The sequence below is a fragment of the Mesocricetus auratus genome, unplaced genomic scaffold (assembly GCF_017639785.1).
Source record: "Mesocricetus auratus isolate SY011 unplaced genomic scaffold, BCM_Maur_2.0 Super-Scaffold_100020, whole genome shotgun sequence".
NCBI lineage: Eukaryota > Metazoa > Chordata > Mammalia > Rodentia > Cricetidae > Mesocricetus > Mesocricetus auratus.
Genome location: NW_024429201.1, coordinates 2,407,115 through 2,430,262, shown reverse-complemented (window position 1 = coordinate 2,430,262; position 23,148 = coordinate 2,407,115). Strand labels below are relative to the sequence as shown.

Sequence of the window (23,148 nt, the reverse complement as noted above, 5' to 3'; positions counted from 1 at the left end):
CCCCACCTTTCAAGTGGATCCTTTGGTGTTTTGGAGACTTGTTTCTTGAGTTCGTTGTAAATTTTGGAGATTAGCCCTCTGTCAGATGTAGGGTTAGTGAATATCTTTTCCCATTCTGTGGCCTGCCTTTTTGTCTTTTTGACTGTGTCCTTTGCCTTACAGAAGCTTTTTAGTTTCAGAATGTCCCATTTGTTAATTGTCAATCTCAGTGCCTGTGCCACTGGTGTTATGTTTAGGAAGTGGTCTCCTGTACCAACTCGTTGAAGAGTATCTCCCACTTTCTCTTCTAAAAGTTTCAGTGTGGCTGGATGTATGTTGAGATCTTTGATCCATTTGGACTTAAGTTTTGTACAAGACGATAAACATGGATCTATCTGCAGTCTTCTGCATACCAGTACCCAGTTATGCCAGCACCATTTGTTGAAGATGCTTTCTTTTTTCCACTGTACAGTTTTAGCTTCTTTGTCAAAAATCAGGTGTTCATAGGTGTGTGGGTTAAAATTAGGGCTTTCGATTCGGTTCCATTGGTCTACCTGCCTATTTTTGTGCCAATACCAAGCTGTTTTCAGGACTATAGCTCTATAATAGAGCTTGAAGTCAGGTATGGTGATGCCTCCTGAAGTTCCTCTATTGTATAGGGATGTTTTGGCTATCCTGGGCCTTTTGTTTTTCCATATAAAGTTGATTAATGTTCTTTCCGGGTCCTTGAAGAATTGTGATGGAATTTTGATAGGGATTGCATTGAATCTGTAGACTGCTTTTGGCAAGATTGCCATTTTTATTATGTTGATCCTACCAATCCAAGAGCATGGGAGATCTTTCCATTTTCTGGTATCTTCTTTGATTTCTTTCTTCAAAGACACAAAGTTCTTGATATACAGGTCCTTCACTTCCTTGGTTAACATTATCCCCAGATATTTGATGCTGTTTTTGGCTATTGTAAAAGGTGATGTTTCTCTGATTTCTTTCTCAGTCACTTCATCTTCTGTATATAATAGGGCCACTGATTTTTTTGAGTTTACCTTGTATCCTGCCACATTGCTGAAGGTGTTTATCAGCTCTAGGAGTAACCTTGCGGAGTTTTTTGGGTCACTTATGTAAACTATCATATCGTCTGCAAATAGTGAAAGTTTGACTTCTTCTTTTCCTATTTGTATCCCCTTTATCTCCTTTTGTTGTCTTATTGCTGTAGCTAGAACTTCAAGTACAATATTGAAGAGATATGGAGAGAGTGGACAGCCTTGTCTTGTTCCTGATTTTAGAGGAATTGCTTTGAGTTTCTCTCCATTTAGTTTGATGTTAGCTGTTGGTTTACTGTATATTGCTTTTATTATATTCAGGTACGTTCCTGTTATCCCTGATCTCTCTAGGACCTTTATCATGAAGGGGTGCTGGATTTTGTCAAAGGCTTTTTCAGCATCTAGTGAGATGATCATGTGGTTTTTCTTTCGCAGATTGTTAATATGGTGGATTACATTGATAGATTTTCTAATGTTGAACCATCCCTGCATTCCTGGAATGAAGCCTACTTGATCATGGTGGATGATTTTTCTGATGTGTTCTTGAATCCGGTTTGCAAGTATTTTATTGAGTATTTTTGCATCAATGTTCATGAGGGAAATTGGTCTATAGTTCTCTTTCTTAGTTGTGTCTTTGTGTGGCTTGGGTATCAAGGTAATTGTAGCCTCGTAGAAAGAGTTTGGCAGTGAGCCTCCTGCTTCTATTGTGTGGAATACTTTGACGAGTATTGGAGTGAGCTCTTCTTTGAATTTCTGGTAGAATTCTGCACTGAAGCCATCTGGGCCTGGGCTTTTTTTGTTTGGGAGACTTTTGATGACTGCTTCTATTTCATTACGGGTTATAGGTCTGTTTAGATTATTTATCTGTTCTTGATTTAGTTTTGGCAAGTGATATCTATCCAGGAAATTGTCCATTTCCTTTAAATTTTCAAATTTTGTGGAGTACAGATTTTCAAAGTATGCCCTGATGATTCTCTTGATTTCCTCAGAGTCCGTTGTTATGTCCCCTTTTTCATCCCTGATTTTGTTAATTAGCATGTTCTCTCTCTGTCTTTTGGTTAGTTTGGACAGAGGTTTGTCTATTTTGTTGATTTTCTCGAAGAACCAACTCTTTGTTTCATTGATTCTTCTCAGTGTTTTCCTGGTTTCTACTTGATTGATTTCAGCCCTCAATTTGATTATTTCCTGGCGTCTGCTCTTCCTGGGGGAGTTTGCTTCTTTTTGTTTTAGAACATTCAGCTGTGTTATTAATTCTCTAGTATGACTGTTCTCCAGTTTTTTCATGTGGGCACTTAGTGCTATAAACTTTCCTCTCAGCACTGCTTTCAAAGTGTCCCATAAGTTTGTGTATGTTGTGTCTTCATTCTCATTGAAATCGAGGAAGTCTTTAATTTCTTTTTTTATTTGTTCCTTTACCCAGGGATGGTGCAATTGCGCATTGTTCAATCTCCATGAGTTTGTAGGGTTTCTGCGATTTGTGTTATTGTTGAATTCTAATGTTAATGCATGGTGGTCTGATAAGATGCAGGGGGTTATTCCAATTTTTTGTATCTGTGGAGATTTGCTATGTTTCCTATTATGTGGTCAATTTTAGAGAAGGTTCCATGTGGTGCCGAGAAGAAGGTATATCCCTTTGTATTTGGGTGGAGTGTTCTATAGATGTCTGTTAAACCCAGTTGGGTCATAACTTCTATTAATTCTTTTGTTTCTTTGTTAAGTTTCTGTCTGGACGTCCTGTCTAGCGGTGAGAGCGGAGTGTTGAAGTCTCCTACTATTAGTGTGTGAGATTTTATGTGCATTTTGAGCTTTAGTAATGTTTCTTTCACGAATGTAGGTGCCTTTGTATTTGGGGCGTAGATGTTTAAAATCGAGACTTCGTCTTGATGTATTTTTCCTTTGATGAATATGAAGTGCCCATCTTCATCTCTTTTGATTGATTTTAATTTGAAGTCTAATTTGTTAGATATTAGGATTGCTACACCTGCTTGTTTCTTGGGGCCGTTTGATTGGAAGATCTTTCCCCAGCCCTTTACTCTGAGATAACGTCTGTCTTTGGTGTTGAGATGTGTTTCTTGTATGCAGCAGAAGGAAGGGTTCTGTCTTCGTATCCATTCTGCTAGTCTGTGTCTTTTTATAGGCAAGTTGAGGCCGTTGACATTGAGGGATATTAATGACCATTGATTGGTGATCCTTGTTTGCGCTTGAGTTATTGTTAGTGAAGTTATTTTGTGTAGTTTCTCCTCCCTTTTTCTTTTGGTGTTTTGTAAAGTATGATTATATATTGCCTGTGTCTTTGTGAATGTAGTTATCTTCCTTGGCTCTAGGTTTTCCTTCTAGCATTTTCTGTAGAGCTGGATTCATGGATACGTATTGTTTAAATCTGGCTTTGTCATGGAATATTTTGTTTTCTCCATCTATGGTAATTGAGAGCTTTGCTGGATATAGTAGTCTGGGCTGGCATCCTTGTTCCCTTAGCGTTTGTAGGACATCTGACCAGGATCTTCTGGCTTTCATCGTTTCCATTGAGAAGTCAGGTGTAATTCGGATAGGTCTGCCTTTGTATGTTACTTGGCTTTTTCTTTAGCTGCTCTTAATATTTTCTCTTTACTCTGTAGGTTTGATATTTTGATTATTATATGGCGAGGTGACTTCTTTTTCTGGTCAAGCCTATTTGGTGTTCTGTAAGATTCTTGTACTTTCATAGGCATATCTTTCTTTAGGTTAGGGAAGTTTTCTTCTATGATTTTGTTGAATATGTTTTCTGTACCTTTAAGTTGAAGTTCTTCACCTTCTTCTATACCTATTATTCTCAGGTTTGGCTTCTTCACGGTGTCCCATATTACCTGGATATTTTGTGTTAAGGATTTGTTGGTTTTGAGATTTTCTTTGGTTGACGACTCTATATCCTCTAATGAGTCTTCAACACCTGAGATTCTCTCTTCTATCTCTCTTGTAATCTATTGGTGATACTTGCATCTGTAGTTCCAGACCGTTTACTGAGCTTTTCTATTTCCAGCATCCCTTCATTCTGTGTTTTCTTTATCGTTTCTATTTCAGCTTTCAATCCTTCAACTGTTTGAGCTGTTTCCTTAATTTTCTTGGTTGTTTTTTCTTGATGCTCTTTAGATTCTTCGAGAGATTTGTTTATTTCTTGAATTTTTTCCCCCATTTCATGGATTTTTTTGTTTGCTTTTTCTTCTATTTCTTTAAGGGATTTCCTTGTTTCTTCTTTGAGGGTCTCCATCATCTTCATGAAATAATTTTTAAGGTCTGTCTCCTCTTCTTCATGTATGTAGTGCTTTTCGGGTCTTGCTGGTGTTGGATCCCTGGATTCTGGTGGGGTCATGTTGGTGTTTCTATTGCTGAGTGATCTCTTATTCTGTCTTCTTCCCATCTCTTCTTCCAGTGGGTGCTGGTGGGGTCTTTCCGTCTCCACTGGTCTCCTTCCTTACTGCAGCTGAAGCTGGGGATGCTGAAGCTGGACTCGCTGGGGTTGGGGTCTTGGAGGGGCTGATGTCTTTCCTGAAGCTGGGCTCGCTGGGTTGGGGTCTTGGAGGGGCTGATCTCTTTCCTGTGTGGGCGGCTCTTCTGGAAGCCGGGAGCAGCCCCAAAGATGGAGGGGGGTGGGTGATGGGCGGGCGGTCCCCGCTGGAGACCCAATCTCACCTGAAGCTGGGCTCGCTGGGTTGGGGTCTTAGAGGGGCTGATCTCTTTCCTGTGTGGGCAGCTCTTCTGGAAGCCGGGAGCGGGCCCCGAAGATGGAGGGGGAAGGGTGATGGGCGGGTGGTCCCCGCTGGAGACCCAATCTCACCTGAAGCTGGACTCCCTGGGGTTGGGGTCTTGGAGGGGCTGATCTCTTTCCTGTGTTGGCGGGTCTTCTGGTTGCAGGGAGCAGCCCAGAAGATCGTGGGGGGATGGGTGATGGGCGGGCGGTCCCCGCTGGAGACCCAATCTCACCTGAAGCTGGACTCCCTCCACTCTGTCTTTCTTAAACACAACCAAATCATGACTAAATTCATCCATGACTTTACCTATCAAAACCGTCACAACTTAGCTGATACAAAATCCTTTAGCAAGAGGCTGGAGAGATGTCTCAGTGGTTAAGAACACCTTTTCTCTTTCAGAGGACTAGAGTTTAGTTCTTATCATCTACACAGTGACTTACAGCCATTCCTAACTCTAGTTCCAGAGGACCAAATACCATCTTCCAGCCTCTGCAGGCACTGAGCATGCACATGGTGCACCTTTATACACACAGGTAAAAACTCCTCATACATATAAAATAAATCTAAAAAAAAAGTTCAAGCACATTAGAAAGGGGTATTGAAATTGAATTTTAGCACATCAACAAGTCTTAGCTAAGATCTGACTTACTGTGGTGGAGTTAGGGAGATGTAAGACAAAACCACAAGGAGTGACTGTGGATTTTCTCCAGGTTGAAACTTTTGTGCAAAGGATAATACTATTTATTCCATTCTATGTATAAGCTAGTTTCATAGGAAAAAGGAAACTCAAAATATTAAATAATCATTTTAATTATGAATTTGTTCTAGGGAACGAACGCAAAGGTAAATCACTACCCCTTTTGAGGTGTCCCAATATTTATATACAGAAATAATGCCAGTGGCTTGAGAACATAATCTCATGTGGACTACAGGGTTTTATGTAGTCTGAAAATCCATGTCTATAAAAGTTTCATGAGGTATCATCTCAAGGAATCAAATTCAACAAAATTGCAATGGGCAGCTCTAATATATTTGGTTCCCCTATTTGGGATTAGAGGATATATCTATAGCAGTTTTCAGACACTCATGCAAATGTTTCTGGCTGCAGTTCAGTTATCTCAAAAATTAAATATCTGGAAGACTAAGTTTAGCTCAGTTGCCAGCTTAACTCTGAGAACCCCGAGCAAGTAATTTCAGAAGAAACTTATACTTACTTTGACAGATGAAATAAACAAGAGGTCTCTTTTTTCATTGTAAGACTTGGAAGAAGAACAATGTTAAAATTGTGATAGAATAAAATACAGCTTAAATTTTAGCTTCTAGAATAAAATACAGCTTAAATATTAGCTTCTTTAATATCAAATGAGCTGTATTTCTGAAATCTGAAACAAGTTACAACAGGCTCACTAGGAAATTGACAGAGAAGCATATCAACTCAAGAACAAGTCAGCTTGGGAGTTTTGTTTTGTTTGTATTCTGAGCCTAGGGACAGACTTTGTTCCTGAAATATTTTACTCATTCAGTAATGTCTGGTGTCAACAGGATCTCAACTGAATTGTCAACTAACCCCTCCATTAGGATAACAATATATGATGCTAACAGGACAGAGATTAATGTAAGAAGACAGGTCTGTCATCTAACTTTGTGGATAGGAGAAGCAAAGCTGTGACTTAAGGGTAGCTCTTTTTTTAAAATCACATTTATGCAAGCATGTGAATGTGTTGTTTGGCAACATATGTTTACAAATATATGCATATGTATTGGTGGGGCTAATGAGGAAGTAGTAGCAGCTAAGTAATAGGAAATGATTTTTAACACCATGACTGCAGGAAGCAGTGAAAGGAGAGAAACTCATTTGCAGAGCATTGAAGCTCTTGTTCTCTGAACATTGACCAGTTGTGGATCTCTGGGTGAATCATCATCTACTATAATAAGAAGTTTCTTTGATGGCATGTTGATAAATGGGTGTAGTAATAAGTTATTAAGAGTCATTTTAATGAATGTCTTTCCTTAGGTTTATGGAATTTTCTTTTGTTATATTGTTGAAAATATTTTCTGTCCCTTTGACTTGGGTTTCTTCTTTTTTAAAACTTTCTATACTTATTGTATATATTGTCTTGGTCTTTCATAGTGTCCTAGATTTCCTGGACACTTTCTTTTTTTATTCTTATGTTTTTTATTTTATATATATTTTTAATTTAACATTTTCTTTGATGGAATAATTCATTTTGTCTACCCTGTCTTGTCTTGGAGACCAGATAGTCTGTCTTTCACTTAGTCTAATCTATTAGTAACACTTTCTTCTAAACTTGTTCTTTGATCTTATGTGGTTTTTCATTTCAAGTTTTCTTTCAGTTTGACTCTTCTTCAGAGAATCTATTTTGTTTTTGTTCTAATTTTTAAATCTTGAGTTATTTTAATTCTTTTACTCAACTGTGTTTTCAGTATTCAGCCAGGCATTTATTCATATTCTCTTTGAGTTTTTGGACATATTTATAGTTACTATCTTGAATTCATTTTCAGGTAAACTGATTTTCTCAGGGATTATTACAGTAGTGGTGCTAATTTTTGGAGAAGACTTATTGTCTTAAGTATTCATGATGTTTGTATTTTTGCAGTGGAATCTAGGCATCTGGTCTTGCGTTGTTGAGTGGGTGTTTGGACCTTTGATTACTATTACTCCTTGTTTTCAGGTTGTAGACCATCTGAATGACACTTTGTTTTCAGTCTTAATGGCCACCCTGAAGTTCTAGGTTAGATTCTTGCAGCAGAGTGCTGGGGTAGGAGGGATGATAGGCAGGTGGGTAAGGTCATGCATTATGGTTCTTTTGACCTGACAATTTGGTTTGGATTCCATGAGATACAAGAGCCAAGCAGTGCACAAGGTACTAGCAGATAGGTATGGCAAGAGTGGATTGTCTCTTGGGTTCTGTAACTGGGTTCTGAGTCGGACTACTCTACATTGTCCTGGAGCTGAAATGTGCGTGGGGCAGTTGAGCAGGCAGATGATCAGGAAGATTGTCTCTCACTAAACCTAGACCTAACCTATTGACTAGACTGACTGGCCAGAAAACCATTGCTGTGTTCCTCAAATCTGGAATTATCTGCATATGCCTCCATGCCCAAAATTTTATGTGAGTGCTGAGGATACTAAGTTAGGTCCTCTTGCTTATAAGAAAACAGCCTACCCTCAGAGACACCTCCCATGGAGATGCTTCTAATGACAGGAAGAAGAAAAATGTCTCAATATGTTTTCTGAATAAGATTCAGTTTGGAGTAGAGAGCATTTACTTGGTTAATTAAGGATCTTTTATTATGGGAAGGAAGGATTCTTTGATTGACAGCCTTTTCAAAATTATTTCCTTAAAATATGTAAGTCTTCTTAAGGAAAAATGAGGGTCTTGTGACTAGAGGAGAGAGAGTCTAGTCAGAAAATAAATTTACACCCGGGATCAATACTTAGTAGGTCTTAACGACTTTAGTGTCTAAATTTAGTTTTGTTCATTTATTGGCACTTTGTTGGTAGTCATCATTCATTTAGAAGTTTCCCGAAACTCTCTAAATTAAAATATCTTGTCTTAAATAAAGCAATCAAGGTCAATTTCTGAAGTGTAATTATTTTTACTGTATTTTGATGTTCATTTCTTTGTTAGTTAGGTATCTAAAACATGATTTTGTGTAAAAAGAATATGCAGAAAGATTTCTATATAGCAAAATTTAGGAATATATTAAATCAGTGTGATCCACTGGGGATCCGAGAGCTATTGGGTTAGTATCAGCTACCAGACTTTTATGTTACTGGGCTTTTGTGTGTTCATGAAAAGGGAGTCTTATTGAAGTCTCCTAGGGCTCTCATCCTCTGCAGTATTTTCTGCTTTCTGTGTGTAATGATGAGTTCTATGCCTAAATTCGGGGGCAGACCTCCCCCTTTGGCTCTAAATCCTGTTGTCCTCCTACTTATTTGGATCCTCATCTACATGTTTTTCTTATCAAGCCTTCTCTTCCTCTAGTGTTCTAAGTCTTAGCAAATGGCAAAGCTAAAATATACAGTCGCTGGTGACTCTTCATTCACAAGTTGTATCCCATTGCTTAAAAGTAATTTGACTGGATCTAAGTCAGTTTATTCTCTTCCTACTTCTTTTTATCTCCAGTGGTTTAAGTTCATGCCCTCATTATCTTTCATCACGATTCAGGAAATTTCTCTTGCCTGGGCCTCATGCTGTTTAGGATTAATCACTACTATTGGGAGAATGTTTCTTCTAATTCAGAAGTGTGTCATAATTGGCTTTGGAAAATTTTTGGTGGCTGCCAGTGCCCTAGTTAGATTTCTATTGCTGTGATAAAACACCATGACCAAAATAATCTTGGGTGGTGATCGTAGGGTTTACTTAGTCTCATAGCTTGTAGTCAATCATTCAAGGAAGTCAGGATAGGAACTCAAGTCAGGAGCCTGGGTGTGGGAACTGATGCAGAGGCCATAGAGGAGTGATGTTGACTGGGTTTCTCTTCATGGCTTACTCAGTTTGCCTTCTTATACTCTCCAGGACTGTCAGACCAAGGATGGGACCACCCACAATGGGTTGGGCCCTCCTACATCAATATGTAATTAAGAAAATGCCCAATAAACTTGCCATAGGCAAATCTTACTGTAGTGATATATTATTTATGATTTATTAAAGCTTGACTGAAGATTCAGGAAAGCAAAGTCAGCCTCAAGATATAGAGGTCAGGCAATGGTGACACATACCTTTAATCTCAGTAGCCTGAAGCTAGGAGGTGGTGATATACACCTTTAATCCTAGAACTCAGAATTAAGGCCTCCCAGATCTACACAAGAGTGAATCAGCCTAAAAGAGAATTATAGCTCACACCTTTAAATCCCAACATTAGGGAAGACAAAAACAAGGTCTCATAGAGGCATTCATTCTCCAGCTAAGTTGAGGAAATGTTGCAGTCTGAGGCTTGGTGAGAGCTGGTCAAAACAGGACCAGTCCATACAGCCTGAGGTAGAGGTAAGAAGCTAGTGGGCCAGCTGTTTTGCTATTCTGATATTCAGCATGAAGCTTGAACCCCAATATCAGTCTCTGGGTCATTTATTTATTCATGTTACATCTTATGAGGCATTTTCTCAGTTGAGTTCTTCTTCTTCCCAAAACCACTCCAGTTTGTATCAAGTTGCCAAAATACTAGCCAACATACCCAACAACATAAACCCTAAATTTATTGCATGACATGTGAAGCCTTTTCTGAGCTGTCTTTGTTTGCTGGTCCACAACTGCCATCTTTCTTTTTCTCCTTAGTATTACCCCAAATTATTTGTAACCTCCAAGTACAGTAAGCAACTAAGCTGTTGCTCAAATGCTAGTTCCTTGAATCCTTCCTGGCCACTATATCTTATACTGTAAACCTCTGTTCACCTCTGTCTTTCTGTGCTATCTTTTTTTTTTGTATTCATTACTAATGGCCGACATATGTTTACTTCTTATTTTTCCAGCGCTTGGCCTCTCATATGCTTTACACTCTTCCACTGACCCCCATATCCAGTCAACTATAGCATGCATGCTCCTTAGTTTGCCTAGTTATTCTTTTACTACCTGCCTCTGTTTATAGATTACAGTTACAAAAATGTACAGATTTCTCACTGATATTGTTAACTGGTAAGTCATCAGTTTCTAGAGTAGTGCTCGACAATTGTGAGTACTCAGTAAGTATGAAACTAAAAATTAATCTTTCTGTGTAACTTTTCATTATACTCTTTAGGCTTTTAGCCTGGGGTGTTAGGGAAGGGAAATGCCACAGGAGCTGGGGTCTCAGCCATGAAGTGTTTTTCCCACTAAGCTCGTTGTCTTATTATAGATCCATCCAGGACTGTGATGCAGTATGCCCTACAAGTTGAAATATTTCTGTATCTCTCACAGACTGATTCTAGGGTTTCCAGAGAAGAACGTAAGTTTTCGTTAGCATCTTTCAGAGCTGGAACATTCTGCGTCAGAGGCTCGGGCAGATGACCTGGTTGTCACAATAGTTCTCTAAATTGCTCTTATTCATCTTCCCCTCCAGACTGGGAGCAAGCCTGAGTCCACTGAACCTCTTTGAATGTCATCATTCACACTGCGGATCTTCTCCATTGTAGTTAACCTTGAAGCTGTTTTGTACCTGCTTGTCCCGTCCATTTGCTTGACAGCAGAAGCATGCTTTGCACTGTGTGGCTCATGGTTGCCATTGGTGGATTAATTCATTTATTAGCATGTTGCCTCCACATTGAGGCATTCTTAAAAGCAGAAGTTAATATAACATTACTATTTTAGTTATTTTGTGACTATTCCCATGGCAGTCTGACTAAACCGGGCAGCCTATTCCTGGATAATGTGCAGTGATGGGAAAGGGGTATATGACAGGAAGAGGGTCACAGATCTGATGTGCTGTATGGCTTTAGGCAGATTATGTAGCTTTCCTCAATTCCATTTTACTGGTCAAATTAAAACTGAGATAAAAATGACCTTTGGGGACTTGTGTGAGCATCACATATGATTATATATGTGGAGGTCTGAGGACAATTTAGGGGAGTTAGCTCTCTTCTTCTGCCATGTGGGTCCTGGGCATCAAGCCCAGATCTTCACGATTGGCAGAAAATACCTTTAATATCAGGGTCCTCTTACCAGACCCAGGGGCTGTTCTTTGTCTTCTATAGTAATAAAGCCTTATGTACCTAGAGACAGAAGTGCTAAAGGTAAAATTTGGTGACAATACCTGCAGGTAAGAGTGAAAGGTTATGGATGATGGAGGTGTATACTGGAGATGCTATTTTATTATTAAAGTTATATTTAAATTATAAAGGGTGATGTTTCTCTGATTTCTTTTTTAGCCCTTTTATCATCTGTATATAGTAGGGCTACTGATTTTCTTGAGTTGATCTTGTAGCCTGCCACTTTGCTGAAGGTGTTAATCAGCTGTAAGAGTTCCCTGGTAGAGTTCTTTGGGTCATTGATGTAAACTATCATATCGTCTGCAAACAGTGAAAGTTTGACCTCTTCCTTCCCAATTTGTATCCCCTTGATCCCCCTTTGTTGTCGTATGGCAATAGCTAGAACTTCAAGTACCATGTTGAAAAGGTATGGAGAAAGTGGACAGCCTTGTTTTGTTCCTGATTTTAGAGGAATTGCGTTGAGTTTCTGTCCATTTAGTTTGATGTTGGCTGTTGGTTTACTGTATATAGCTTTTATTATGTTTAAGTATGTCCCTGTTATCCCAGATCTCTCCAAGACCTTTATCATGAAGGGGTGTTGGATTTTGTCAAAGGCTTTTTCAGCATCTAGTGAGATGATCATGTGATTTTTGTTTTTCAGCTTGTTTATATGGTGGATTACGTTGATGGATTTTCATATGTTGAACCATCCCTGCATCCCTGGGATGAAACCTACTTGATTGTGGTGAATGATTGTTTTGATGTGTTCTTGGATCCGATTTGCCAGTATTTTATTGAGTATTTTTGCATCAATGTTCATGAGGGATATTGGTCTGAAGTTCCCTTTCTTAGTTGTATCTTTGTGTGGCTTGGGGATCAAGGTTATTGAAGCCTCATAGAAAGAGTTTGGCAAAGACCCTTCTGCTTCTATTGTGTGGAACACTTTGAGAAGAATTGGTATAAGCTGTTCTTTGAATTTCTGGTAGAATTCTGCACTGAGGCCATCTGGACCTGGACCTCCTGAATCTGGGTGTCAGTGAGGAGGCCTAGGTAATCTATTGAGCCTTGGACAGCAGATCAGTACCCATCCCAAGTATACACACGGACTTTGGACTCCCATAGAACAATGTGAGGTGCACTCTCACCCTGACCTCTTGGGGGAAGGGTCTAGGCCCTGCCCTATAGGAAATGACAGACTATGGACACCCCCATGGAGGGCCTCACCCTCCCTGGGGGAATGAGGGGATAACGGGGGGGGGGTTGGGGGGAGGGCATGGGAGGAGGGGAGGAAAAGGGAGAGGGACCTGGAACTGACTTGTGAAGCAACCTTGTGTCTTATCTAAATTTAAACTGGAAAATAAAAAAAAAAGAAAAACAGAGTTACATTTAAATTACTCTTCCAAGAATGAAGGGAGATAGGTTCAGGGGTGTTGGAAACTTTACATTCTATTTCAAAATTTAAGGAATTCCACTTTTAAGTAAACTATTAAACTTATAGGTCACAGAATGAAGCTAATGATTTTATCACATAATATATTTCTTGAATAACATCTCCTATTGGATTTTGTTTCCAGAAATGACACTAACTACATCAATCTCATCAATAAATTGCATGGTCACAACAGTTGCACATGTATACAGATAACCAGCTTCATTCACTTACCAGAACATCTTTCTCAATCAGATGCCTGAAGCTGGGCTGCGAGTGATGAGAGCAGGGCTTTAGTTTGTTTTAAAGCCTTTGTCTACATGACAAGGCGGAATTTTACAGCCACATAGTGTCATACCCTGACCAGAACTAACCGGGGAGAAGTTGCTGAGATCTGCAATTTCCTGTGATCCCCTAAGGGGAAAGCTAGCTAACAATGAGTCAGGTTATACCTGTCCTGGCACAGCTGGCACAGCATGCATTTTTAACGCTTTGTCTTCTGTATAGTGAAGTTAAGATTTAAAAATGTGATATTAGGTTATGATGCTGTATTATTAAGGTAGATCTAAAGAGAAAATTCAAATGCCTTTTGGATTTCTGAGCCTCTAGATGACAGTGCAGTGACAGGCAACTTCATGTTGGACTAAAATACCCCTTCCCCCACGCTTTTCTTTTTCTTTTTCTTTTTTTTTTTAAGGTTTTGCAACCTGCGAGGGAAACTACAAAATATAGGGAGGTGCTAGACGCAAACAGCAACAAGACTATAAAAGGACAAACAGCCCGGTGTTCCAAATGTTGCCTCTCTGCTCGGAAACTTCGCACAGAGCCTGAAAAAAGGAAACTGAGACCAGAGATTAGCAAGAGCTGCTAAGCAAAACGCTTGCAGACTTAAAAAAAGAAAAGGCACTATGAACTGCACCAGACATTCCTACATTCTTATTCCCCTTCTGCGGACCCTCTTGCGTGACTAGCATTCGGTTGTCATGCTGGCTGTAAGACGACTGACACCTGAGTGTTTTTGAAGAAGACCCTGTCTTAAGAGCATTGCAAAAACTGTACCGAAAGGAAAAATTCAAAAAAGACAGAGACTAGACACCAAAGACACTTGGGCTGTTAAGATTTCTATCGGGATTTTGTATCTATTTTCTCGAAAGCAGTAGTTCCACTTCATTTCTATTCAGGGACACATTGGTGCAGTCATAGAGTTGAAAAGTTCTAATGCGAAATCAATTTAACATGTTCGAGGTGCAATTTATGAGATATAAGCTGGGTCTATTACACTGCTTGAGATGAAGGTTTGAAGGGATTATTTTCAGAACATGAATAGCTTTTTAAGAGTGAGTCTTTTTTTTTTTTTTAACAAAATTCCACCTATGAGGAAAAGCAAAAAGAAAGCGAGGAAATCTCAGCTCATCCTTGAGAAGGGCAGTGGCATGTGGTTTCTTGTGCAGTTTGTGTCATTTCAGGGAGGTAGCTCTGTGTTGCACACCCTGGTGCTCAATTATGATTTGTAAAATTATTCAGACTGGTCTTTCTGTCTTTCAGCGTTAGGTGATGAACCCAGTTAGTGCCAGTGAAATATAAGAAGCAGTGTCCTGGTCATGGGTGATCTCGGGATTGTCCTAATGATAAGGTCAGGACAGGCTTTTGTTTTTCACCTTCTTCTCCCAATCTTACTTCTTGAGGTGGTAGGGGCTGTATTTGACCAAGACAGCAAGAATGAGAGTGACAAGGCAACAGGGTATGGATAACGAACTAAAACTATAATATGAAATGTGCTGTGTCCATGGCAATGTCGCTGGGAAACTAACTACACAAGTTTTTGCACTTCTTATTCATGAAAAGCCTCTATGTAACTAAGTCAATGCCATCTTCGTTTCCTGTTTTTTTCAGGCTGAAAGCATCTTTGAGCAATAGCAGCAGCAACAAGAACAAAGGTGGCTCAGCTGGTAGAGGTGTTTGCCAACCCTAACATTCTGAGGGGCCTTCCATGTGATGAAAGGAGAGAAATGGCTTTTTCAGTCATCCTCTGACTTCCACACCCTTGCTGCTGTGGTCATCACCTGTCCCCTAAACCAATTGACAGACAAATAAACATAATGAAAAATTAAAGAAGTTCCATTCATCCCTTCTGTTGGTTTTTGTTTCACTCCCCTTTTCCTATGGTTCTTATTCTTTTAATATTTAAATTAGAAACAATCTTGTTTTACATGTCAATTCCAGTTATCTCTCCCTCCTCTCCTCCCCTGCCCCCCACTGGCCTCTATCCCATACCCTTTCTGCTCCCCAGGGAGGATGAGGCCTTCCATGGGGGATCTTCAAAGTCTGTCATATCATTTGGAGCAGGGTCTAGGCCTTCCCTCAGGTGTCTAGGATGAGAGAGTATCCCTCTATGTTGAATGGGCTCCCAAAGACCCTTCATATACTAGGCATAAATACTGATCCACTACCAGAGGCCCCATAGATTGCCCAGGCCTCCTAACTGACACCCATGTTCAGGATGTCTAAATTGGACTTAGATTGATTTCCCAACTATCAGTCTGGGGTCCACGAGCTCCCCCTTGTTCAGGTCAGCTATTTCTGTGGGTTTCTTCAGCTTGGTCTTGACTCCTTTGCTCATCACTCCTCCCTCTCTATGATTGGATTCTGGGAGTTCAGTTCAGTGTTTAGTTGGTGGGTACCTGTTTCTGCTTCCATCAACTACTGGATGAAGGCACTAGGACTGCATATAAGGTAGTCACCAATCTCTTTATCAGGGAAGGGCATTTACGGTAGCCTCTCTACTATTGCTTAGTTGTTAGTTGGGGTCATCCTTTTAGATTTCTGGACATTACCCTAGTGCCAGATTTCACTTTAAACCAATAATGGCTCCCTCTATTATGGTATCTCTTTCCTTATTCTCCTCTATTCTTCCCCTGATTCAATCTTCCTGATCCCTCATGTCCTCCTCTCCCCTCCTCTTCTCCCCTTCTTTTTCTCCTAACTCCATCTCCCCCCTCCCATGCTCCCAGTTAGTTCAGGAGATCTTGCCTCTTTCCCCTTCTTCGGGGGACCATGTATGCCTCTCTTAGGGTCCTCCTTGTTTCCTAGCTTCTCTGGTGCTGTGGATTGTAGCCTGGTAATCCTTTGCTTTATGCCTAAAATCCATATATGAGTGAGTATATACCATGTTTGTCTTTTTGTGACTGGGTTAACTCACTCAGGATGGTTTCTTCCAATTCCACTCATTTGCCTGTGAATTTCAAGATTCCATTGTTTTCTTTTCCCACTGAGTAGTACTCCATTGTGTAAATGTACCACATTTTCTTTATCCATTCTTCAGTAGAGGGGCATCTTGGTTGCTTCCTTGTTCTGGCTATTACAAAAATGTTGCTATGAATATAATTGAACAGATGTCCTTGTTGTATGAATGTCCATCTTTTGGGTGTATGCCTAAGAGTGGAATTGTTGGGTTTTGTGGTAGACTGAGTCCCATTTTCCTGAGGAACCACCATACTGTTTTCAAAGTGGCAATATGAGTTTGCACTCCCACCAGTAGTAGAGGAGAGTTACCCTTTCTCTACATCCTCTCCAGCATAAACTGTCATTGGTGTTTTTGATTTTAGCCATTCTGACAGGGGTGAGATGGTATCTTAGAGTTGTTTTTATTTGCATTTCCCTGATGGATAAGGATGTTGAGCACTTTCTTAAGTGCCTTTCAGCCATTTTAGACTCCCCTATTGAGAATTCTCTATTTAGTTCTGTACCCCACTTTTTAATTGCATCCTTTGGTGTTTTAGAGACTTGCTTCTTGATTTCTTTGTAAATTCTGGAAAGCAGCCCTCTGTCAGATGTGGGGTTGGTGAATATCTTTTCCCATTCTGTGGGCTGCCTCTTTGTCTGGTTGACTGTGTCCTTTGCCTTACAGAAGCTTCTCAGTTTCAGGAGGTCCTATTTATAAATTGTTGATCTCAGTGTCTGTGCTATTGGAGTTATGTTCAGGAAGTGGTCTCTTGTACCAATTCGTTCAAGGGTACCTCCCACTTTTTCTTCTAAGAGGTTCAGTGTGGATAGACTTATGTTAAGGTCTTTGATCCATTTGGATTTAAGTTTTGTGCATGATGGATCTATCTGCAGTCTTCTGTGTGCCAACATCCAGTTATGCCAGCACCATTTGTTGAAGATGCTTTATTTTTCCCACTGTATAATTTTAGCTTCTTTGCCCAAAATCAAGTGCTTGTAGGTGTGTGGGTTAATATGAGAGTTTTCAATTCAATTCCATTGGTCTACCTGTCTAATTTTATGGCAATAGCAACCTGTTTTCAGGATTATAGTTCTATAATAGAGCTTGAAGTAAGGATGGTGATGCCTCTGGAAGTTCCTTTATTGTACACAGTTGTTTTGGCTACCTTGGGCCTTTTTTCATATACAGTTGAATATTGTTCTTTCAAGGTCTGTGAAGAATCGTGCTGGGTTTTGATGGGGATTGCATTGAGTCTATGAATTGCTTTTGGCAATATTGCCATTTTTACTATGTTGATCCTACTTATCCAAGAACATGGGAGATCTTTCCATTTCCTGGTATCTTCTTTAATTTCTTTCTTTAAAGACTCAAAGTTCTTATTGTACAGGTCTTTCACTTGTTTGGTTAGCATTACCCCAAGGTATTTTATGTTGTTTGTGGCTATTGTAAAGGGTGATGTTTCTCTGATTTCTTTTTTCAGCCCATTTATCCTCTGTATGTAGTAGGACTACTGAATTTTTTTTGGTTAATCTTATATCCTGCCACTTTGCTGAAGGTGTTTATCATCTGTAGGAGTTCCCAGGTAGAGTTTTTTGGGTCACTTATATAAACTATCATACCATCTGCAAATAGTGAAGGTTTGACTTCTTTTTTTTTTCAATTTGTATCCCCTTGATCTCCGTTTGTTGTCTTGTTGCTCTAGCTGGAACTTCAAGTACAATATTGAAGAGATAAGGAGAGAGTGGACAGCCTTGTCCTGTTCCTTATTTTAGAGGAATCATGTTGAGTTTCTTTCCATTTAGTTTGATGTTAGCTGTTGGTTTGCTGTATATTTCTTCTGTCATGTTTAGGTATGTTCCTGTTATTCCTGGTGTCTCCAGGACCTTTATCATGATCTGGTGTTGGATTTTGTCAAAGGCTTTTTCAGAATCTGGTGAGATGATCATACGGTTTTTCTTTTTCAGATTGTTTGTATGGTGGATTACACTGATGGATTTTCATGTGTTGAACCATCCCTGCATCCCTAGAATGAAGCCTACTTGATCATGGTAGATGCCTTTTCTGATGTGTTCTTGGATTTGATTTGCCAGTATTTTTTCATAAATGTTCATCGATTGATCTGTAGTTCTCTTTCTTAGTTGTGTCTTTGTGTGGCTTGGGTACCAAGTTAATTGTAGCCTCATAAAAAGTGTTTGGCAATGACCCTTCTGTTTCTATTGTGTGGAATACTTTGAGGAGAACTGGTATTAGCTGTTCTTTGAATTTCTGGTAGAATTCTGCACTGAAACCATTTTGTCCTGCACTTTTTTTTTTGGCTCAGAGACTTTTGATGACTGCTTCTACTTCATTAGGGGTTATAGATCTATTTAAATTGCTTATCTGTTCTTGATTTAATTTTGGTTGGATGATATATATCCACAAAATTGTCCATTTCCTTTAATTTTTCAAATTTTTGGAGTACAGGTTTTCAAAGTATGACCTGAAGATTCTTTGGATTTCCTCAGTGTCTGTTGTTATGTCCCCCTTCTCATTTCTGATTTTCTTAATTTGCATGTTTTCTCTCTGCCTTTTGGTTAGTTTGGATAAAGGTTTGTCTATCTTGTTGATTTTCTTCAAGAATCACCTCTTTGTTACATTGATTCTTTGTATTGTTTTCCTAGTTTCTGCTATATTGATTTCAGCCCTCAATTTGATTATTTCCTGGTGTCTACTCCTCAGGAATGAGTTTCCTTCTTTTTTGTTCTAGAGTTTTCAGTTGTGCTGTTTCTCTAGTGTGACTATTCTCCAGGTTCTTTTTTTCTTTTTTCTTTCTTTCTTTTCTTTTTTTTTTTTTTTTGCTTTTGAAGTGACTTAATCATTGACTTTACTGTTGGAGCTACACAATGGAATATAAAAATGTTCTTAAGATGGTATAATGAAACATAAAAAATAAGAGTACACTTTCTAAGTGCAAAATTGTCTTAGCCATGATGGCATCACACCCTTACAAACAATAATCCACAAAGCGCATATCCCTATTGATTCATCCATTTAAGACTACCCGACTTGCGGACAACCTCTGTCTTCGTTTTCTTCAGCATTTTTTCTCTGCCTTTGTGTGGATTAGGATGTGAGTTTTCATGTTATTTGACTGAATAAAGCTCTTCTGGAAGCCGTCAAAGGGGCACGTAAAGCGATTCTCACCAGTGTCCATGCGTATTTGTGTGTGCAAGTTGAAGTCCAGCAAGAAGCACTCCCCACACCCTTCGAAGGTGCACTGAAATGGCTTCTCTCCACTATGGACCAGAAAATGTCGCTGGAGTTTAGAGCTCTCTACAAAAGCTTTCCCACACTCGGCACACACGTGCGGACGGGGACTGTGGACAAGCATACACTTCCTCAGGGCGGTCTTGTTCCTCAGCTTCTTCCTGCACCCGGTCTGAGGACACTACAGCAGGAGCACAGTGCTTACCACCCTTCGGTTTCTCTCCAGGAGGTTCTTCAAGCTGCTCATGATCTGATAAATCAATTTCCGACGATGATTTTTCCATCGTCGGGAAGTTTGCCGCTAGTCAGGTCCTTTTAAGACTCAAGGGCTGAGTTCGCTCCAGCAATCTCTTGAGGCTGTTCTTGCTTGGCCTCTCTTTTCTCCTGCTTTGTCCCCTTAGTCACATATTCCAAAGAACTTTCAAGAAGGGAACTTGCATCAAGAACCTAGAGCGAAAGGCCCTGTTCGGCTCTCTCTAGGTTTTCGAAACATTTAAAAAGTAAATCCTCTTCCAAAACAGGTTCAGAAAACTCACCTCTAATGATGTACTCTATGTAACCATCGGGGAAGTCATCTTCCTCAGGCTCGGGGCTTGTCTCACTGTATAAATCTTCATTGTGAATGGTGTCTTGAGTCACCTCTTCTTGTTTGGGGTTCGCTCTACTGAGGGTTCTTCTGCCCAGGCCTTTCTGACCACTTGTCTTTGCCATTTTCTTCATCTGCTTATGTTGTTTTGGCTAATTCCTTCGTGAAAGAGGAATGTTAATCACGTCCAGACAGCACTCATCCACAAGAGTCACCCCCAGGACACACCTGCTGGCTGGATTATACTTTCATACTATCAAGAGCAAAAGTCTCTTGTCTTCTTTTCCACGTGTCCCAGCTTAGTCCATTTCTCCAATGCCCCTTCGATGCGCTCTGCTATTTCCTACTCTGCTTCCTTTCTACAACCCCAAGAAGAAATTGTCACTCGTGCCCAGAGCAGCAGTGAAATCCTCCAGGTTCTTCATATGAGCACTTAGTGCTATGATCTTTCCTCTTAGTACTGCTTTCAAAGTGTCCCATAAGTTTGGGTATGCTGTCTTCATTCTCATTGAATTCTAGGAAGTAAAATCTTTAATTTCTTTTTTTATTTCTTCCTTGACCCAGGAATGATGCAATTGCATATTGTTCAGTTTCTATGAGTTTGTAGGGTTTCTGCAATTTGTGTTGTTGAATTCTAACTTTAAAGCATGGTTTTCTGATAAGATACAGGGGGTTAATCCATTTTTTGGTACCTATTGAGGTTTGCTATGTTGCTGGGTATGTGGTTGATTTCAGATAAGGTGTATTCTTTTGTGTTTGTATGGAATGTTTTATAGATGTCTGTTAAACCCAGTTGTGTCATAACTTCTAGACAGGACCACCAGACAGAAGCTTAACAAAGGAACAATGGAACTAACACAAGTTATGACCCAATTGGGTTTAACAGACCACGTTCCTTGGTTTTTGTAGAAAAAAAAAGTCATGGTATAGTCAAAGAATTTGAAACTTTTCTTGATTCATGTCGTTACTGACACATCAGGATATAGGAAAAACTCCTAACATCTCCCTTGCTTCCCTTTAGGGTGGTGCCACTCTTTTCTGTATTCCTGAAGCTTAGGAGCCGTTGTTTTCTTTAGCTGTGACTGTGTGGTTTTGAGATCTGTGCAACTGGCTGAATTCATTCACTACAGTGTTTTTGAGATTGATCCAAATTGTTACAGGTCTTGAGTTTGTGTCTTATAGTTCTGTTCTTCTAGAAACCCTGCCAGATACAGAGGGCTACATGAAGGAATAAAGACTTTTGTATGCATGTGAATACCCAAGAGTGAAATTGCTGAATCACATAGTAAATGTATTTTACTTTCCAAGAAGCTTCCAAAGTATTTTTCAGAAGGGCTTTGAATTTTTCATTCCAATTGTTAATAGATGAGCTTTCCAGGTGTTCTACACTCACAACACTTGATATGATCATAATGTAAAAAATTTACACCATTTTAATTTGGAATAATGGCCATATGACTCTTCATTTTACTTTGGTCACCTTTAGTTATTATTAACTTTAGTTTTTAGCACATAAGCCCTTTACTGTATTTGTACCTAATAGTTTAATAGTTTTGTGAGAAGTATTATTTTTTCATTTTGAGGTCTAGTTGTTCATCTTCCAGCTGTTATTATAAAAAATAGTTGACCTATTTCTTTTATTTGTGTCTTGCAACCTTGCTCAATTCACTAATTAGTTCCTGAAATTTTTGAAAGTGATTTCTCAGGATTTTTGGCATATACAATCATGTTGCCCATTAAGCTCATTAGTTTTATGTTGATTTGACACAAAATAGATCATCTGGGAAGAGGGAACTTCAATTGAAAAAATGCTTCCATTTCAGTAGCCGATAGGCAAGTTTGTGGTGACATTTTGTTGATTAATGATTGGCGTGGGAGGACCCAGTCCATTGTGGGAGGTGCCACCCTGGGCAGGAGGTCCTTTTCCCCCCCGGTTTTTCGAGACAGGGCTTCTCTGTGTTGTTTTGGAGCTTGTCCTGTAACTTGCTCAGTAGACCAGGCTGGCCTCGAACTCACAGAGATCTGCTGGGTTTAAAGGTGTGCCTCCCCCAACGCCCAGCTGGGAGGCCCTTTTATGCAGAAGGCTGCATAAAAACTAGGCTGAGCAAGCCAGTATGTAGCTTTTTTCTCTGGGTTCTGCTTCTGTTCCTACTTGGGTTCATGTTCTGACTTTTCTCAGTGATTGGGACATATATGCCCAATAACTCCTTCCTCTCTACGTTGCATTTGGTCAATGTTTTATCACAGCAACAGAAACCAAACTAGAATACTCCATGCAAAAGAAGTCTTTTAGTTTTTCCTGTCCAATCTGCATATTGCTAATTTATGTTTATTGCTTCATTTCTTTGGCATTGTGCTTCCTGTGTGGTGAATAGCAATGCTGAGTGTTGATCTTACCTCTGGTGCCAACATTAGGGAAGTTATGTTTTCAATGTACGTAAGGCATTAGCTGTCATTTATTTTGCAGGAACTTTTTATGAGCTTGAAAATGTTCCTTAATCTATGAGTTACTTGAGTGTTTTCAAGCATCTGTGAATTTCAAATTTTGTCAAAAGCTTATTTGTGTATTAAATGATTCCATGATGGGTCTTCTTCCTCAACTATTCATGTGATAGATTACATTCATCCTCATTTTGGGATGCTAACCTTCCCAGCCTCAGATTCTCTTGGTAATCTATTCATTTCATTATGGTTCTCTGTTGTTTGTATATTGACTGACTCTGTCGCTGAGGATTTTGCCTTTTTATTCATGGGGAATGGTGGTAATTGGTCTACTTATGTCTGATTTTTCTAGACTTTACTGTTGCTTTAATACCTGATACATGAAATGTTAATAAATTATGAGGTATTTCCTCCTCTTCTATTTTCTGAAAGACATTTTAAAGAATTGGTACTGTTTCCTTAGTTCTGTGGTAGAAATCAGCAGGAAAACCATTTTAACCTGAAAATGTTTTTGCAAAATATTTTGAATTATGCATTCAGTATTTTCAGTAATTATAAAACTTGTTAGACTATGTATAAGCTGTTTTGATGTTGCAAAATATGATTGTTGATGTTATTGAAGTCATTGCATGTATATGTAGAGCTATTGATAGCAACCTTTGCTGACATTTCAACTATGCATGCTCAGTGATAGTTTCTTTCATTTCCAATGCTGGTCATTGCTATCTTCTATCTTTCTTTCTTTGTCAGTCTTGAAATGCTTTTAGACATTTTTATTGCCCCTTTAAAACAA

At 39.4% G+C, this 23,148-nt stretch overlaps 1 pseudogene; it reads right to left on the bottom strand.

Moving 5' to 3' along the window:
- Positions 1-19,154: 19,154 nt before the first annotated feature.
- LOC101842907 lies at positions 19,155-20,038 on the bottom strand (annotated as a pseudogene).
- Positions 20,039-23,148: the final 3,110 nt, after the last annotated feature.